Source organism: Anguilla anguilla, chromosome 8 (genome assembly GCF_013347855.1).
Source record: "Anguilla anguilla isolate fAngAng1 chromosome 8, fAngAng1.pri, whole genome shotgun sequence".
In the NCBI taxonomy this organism is placed as follows: Eukaryota; Metazoa; Chordata; class Actinopteri; order Anguilliformes; family Anguillidae; genus Anguilla; species Anguilla anguilla.
In genome coordinates, this window is record NC_049208.1 from 31,755,639 (window position 1) to 31,760,091 (window position 4,453).

A 4,453-nucleotide genomic window follows, 5' to 3' on the forward strand; every position below is an offset into this window, starting at 1 on the left:
GCAATGTAATCACATACTGTATAATAAGGTAAATCACCTTAAATTTATGAAACTGCATTGTTAAATATAAATATATAAATGCCTCATAATAACTTGTGGTTTTATTTTTCTTGTATTCTCCTGTTCCTTCTTGTTGTTAGTAATGTATTTATTTTTGGAATGCAACCAAAATGCAGCTATTAAAATAACAATGCCCTAGGAAAGGCTTTGTTTGAGCCGGAATGTTTATCAAAAGAAAAAGAGAACAGAATTCAAATACCTATATTCATGCTCTTCCCCATCTAAACAGAGGTGTTAACTTCACCAATGCCTTCCCCAGATCATTCTGTTGCAGTTACAGGAAGTTGAGTTACCTGCAGGGAACAGTGTTCAGCTGTAATAGTTTCCTTACTGAAAAAGTTCACCTGAGAAACACAGCTGGAATGTATGCAGTGTGTGATAATACTTTAGTAAAATGCAAAAAACAAAAGGACTGGATTTTTATGTGTAGGTCTGTTTTTATTATTATTTGTCGTTTATATGTACAAAGTCAGTGTTTTTAATAATGATGAAAACAGATAATCAATTAGTAACACAGGGAGATTACAGTAGGTCATACAAAGCATTTGAAAATGTGGACTTCTATCTTTGATGAATACTGCTAGAAACCATTGTGCAGACTACATTTTTACCATTAGATGCTGCATGCAGCCTACACACGGAAGCACCTTTCTTCTATTAAAAATAATTTCAGAAGAAACTAATTTGCCATATCATTTTGTGCAATTTCCATATTAACTCCATAACGTGAAATTTGTCAATTCATCTCAGGCTAAAGGTAAGTTCAAAGTGAGCTGAATTATAAGCATCATATTAGGTTAAAAATGGTTAAATCAGCACTCTCCTCTGCTTTCCCCCCATATCCTTTTGATATGGAGACTATGGAGTGCTGTTCTTTGAAGTAAGGGTAAATGGGATCTGCCTCATAATTAAATTGATTGTGGTGGGAGAAAAATAAAAAAATACACTTCCTGGTCTGTAATGCAGACATGCATTAAAAAAATGCTTAATTGGGCTTTGATCTGATTTGCCCTCACAACATTGAAATTTGCTTCCAGGGACAGTTTGCATTCTGTATGGAGAGCTATTTTGATGAAACCAAGACCAGCAACAAATTTGTTCACATCAAAAGGCCAAGGTTGCAGATGACCATGTTATTTAAATGGATGAAGAGAAGCCCAGAACCACACAGATCCCAGCAATTTGAATTGTAGCATTTAAGAAATTTTAATTGAAATACATAAAAATATTTTTAAAAAACATTTTCAGAAATTGGCTTGTGCTGCATCCTGTATCACAAAAGGTACCCGCACAATGTAGGGGTGAACGGGGGAATAATGGGAATGTAGAATATGGCGTTTTCCTTTTTACTTTTAAGAAGTGCAGCTTATACACACACAAACACCCGCACACACTAGCACACGCACACACACAAACACACACACATACATATACTCTGACCCAAACTTATGGGACAAATCTTTCAAAAAGCAAATCAAATGAGCCCCTGGAAGGCCTCTGGCAAGGAGTTTTGAATGCCATCCTGAGTTTGTCAGATAAAAGCTACAGAAGAGACAGAGAAACCCCGGCAGGTTTCGCCGGGTGAGAGCCAGTTGAAATTTTCTCCAGATGTCCACAACTTTTCAGATCTGAGCCCGAGAATGTGGGGCTGCAGGGGGGACTAAAAGGTACATTTCAGAGACCTTTTTAATGGCAGTTTGGCCTGTAGCGAGCCAAGGAAACATGGGGAATGCACATGGCTGAGAAATACAGCACTGCATTTAAGATAACAGGGACATTACATAAAAATTCACAGCACAAAGGTCCTGGGTTCAAATTCCAGCCTGGGCCTATCTGCGTGGAGTTTGCATGTTCTCCCCATGTCCGCAAAGGTTTCTTCCGGGTACTCCAGTTTCTTCCCACAGTCCAAAGACATGCAGGTTAGGCTAATTGGAGACTCTAAACTGCCCATCAGTAAGGGTGTGTGAGTGAATGGTGTGTGTGCCCTGTGGTAGATGCATGCTAGGATAGGCTCCAGTACCCCCCGTGACCCTGACCAGGAATAAACAAGTATAGAAAATGGATGGATGGATGGGTACATGTATATATATTGAACTCCATAATGATTGGGACAAAGCCATATTTTTTTCTTTATTTGGCTCTGTACTACATAAATTAAGATTTGATTTGTAATTGAACAATTCATATGTGATTAAAGTGCAGATTCTCAGGTTTCTATTAAAGGGTATTTTTATACATTTTGGTTTCACCATGTCGAAATATGAGGCTGAGAAATAAGAAAAAACAGAGACATAGGCCAAACCTTCAGCTCCATCCTACAGCCAGACAGTGATCCCAAACATACTGCTAAAGGAACAAAGGAGTATTTCAAAGCCAAAAATGGGAAAGCCCTTGGCTGTTCAAGTCATTCACCCAATCTTGCATTTCAAATGCTGAATAGAGAACTTAAGGCAACTAGACCCCATAACAAGCAGGAGCCAAAGATGGCTGCAGTACAGGCCTGTCAAAAGATCATCAGAAAAGCTGTTCAGCACCTGTTCTATGGGTCATACACTTAAAGCAGTAATTGTGTGCAAAGGATATAGGACTAAGGACTAAACATGATTACTTTTAATTACATTAAATCGGTGTCCCGATCAAATAAGATAGATAAAAGCTGAGAATGTCCACATGTGAATTGTTAAATTACAAATCTAATATTGTGGACTACAGTGCCAAATCATACCAGTTGGTCTTACATTTTACATGCAAAATTGTTCTTACAAAATATATTTTTTTCCTGGTCAATGGAACTCTGTTTTTTCAGTAATTTATTTATCACATGCATTTACAATATACCGCATCAATAACTTACACATCAGAACATGAAATGTGACTCTGCATGTCAAAAAAAGTTTGAGTTGTCTGTTTGTCTATCTCTCCATCAGTGACACTGCAGTGTCAGTCAGAGTTCCACCACAGCTTACCTGCAATAAAAGATAAGTGTTCAGTCTGATTGAAAAATACATCAGTGCTCACCAGACATTCACAACCTTGGAGCCCAGATCCACAGGAAGAACTTAAGCTCATATATAGCACATTCTGAATGGTCCATTGCAAGAAGATTTTTTTTTTTTACATTTTGTTCTGGCTGACTTTTGAATAAGTTCATAACTATTAGACAGCTTCAGCTTTACAATTTTAAAATTTCCGTCTCTCCTTCAGTTATAGGTAGATTTTCCTGGTGCCTGGTGATAAATGAAAAAAGTATAAATTTGCAAATACCAGTTTCTAAAAAAAAAAGCATGTCATGCTTTAAAAAAATATTTTGTTGTTGAGGTTCTATGGTAATATAATTGTTACTATATTACTATTACTTTAATCAAAATGAAAGCGTAATCAAGAGCAATACCGCTTATGCTAATTCACTGTATCATCAGAGACCATGACGTCTGGACTGATTTCCAGCTTGTTTTCCTTATCTGTTTATGAAGTTCCTTTCCGCATCTAAACCGTTCTTGATCATCCCACAGCGTGTTCTGTCTGAACATTTCTCTCGTATCATGCTCTTCATCTAGGTATTTCTACTCCCGTCAGTGTGTTCTTTGTCTGGAAGACCCAGACTGTCTCGAAGCGAATGTTTATTTGTGAATGCAGCTCATTATACAGGCTTTGATGGGAGACACTATTACTGTTGGAGAACAGCTACAGTACATTTGGGGTTATTGTGCTGCCTGAGGAGAAGGGAAGCAGAAAGACTGTGCTCGGTTTGGAATTCTACTGGAAATTTTTACAAAAGAAAGGATGCTAGACGGGCAACACCTGCTGAGTGTTGCTATGCAACGTTGGCCTGCCGCTACCCCCAAGGCCTTTTCCCTCCCAATTAAGATTTTAGGAGAGATTCCAACTGGGACCACTATTGTGAAAATCAAATGCATTTTTTGGAGCGATAATTCCTTCTTCCTTTATTTGTCTTTCTTTGAATATGATCTTTTTAGAAAAAATGTAAAAAAAGAAGAACAGAACGGACAAAAATTCACAGTAAAAAGCATTTTTTCATAATCGCATTCAGACTCTAAGGTGTGACTGATTTGCATTTTTTATTGAACGCATTTGATGGTTAAATGGAGAGCTTGATTTCCATTTGGGGTTAATGCCCAATTGCACAATTTATATGCAGAAATACACCCAATGTACAACGACCTATACTCAGGGTTTACTATTCAATACTCTGATCATTTGTTTTAACAGCACCTTTTATTATTTTATTGTTGTTTCACACACACACACACACAGACAAGTTATTCACAGACAAACAGAATTCATCTAATGAAATTTATCCCAATTTTCTCACAGTTCCATTTTTTTGTGTTCACACTCATTGCTGTAACCTCTTCTGTCAATGGGCTTTGAT

At 37.4% G+C, this 4,453-nt stretch overlaps 1 long non-coding RNA gene across 1 annotated transcript; it reads right to left on the bottom strand.

The window, feature by feature from the left end:
- Positions 1 to 744: 744 nt before the first annotated feature.
- LOC118234157 lies at positions 745 to 3,574 on the bottom strand. Its single transcript, XR_004766633.1, has 3 exons — positions 3,452 to 3,574; positions 2,915 to 3,026; positions 745 to 1,708 (listed from the first exon to the last, which is right to left on the bottom strand). It is a non-coding gene; the product is annotated as an uncharacterized LOC118234157 (long non-coding RNA).
- Positions 3,575 to 4,453: the final 879 nt, after the last annotated feature.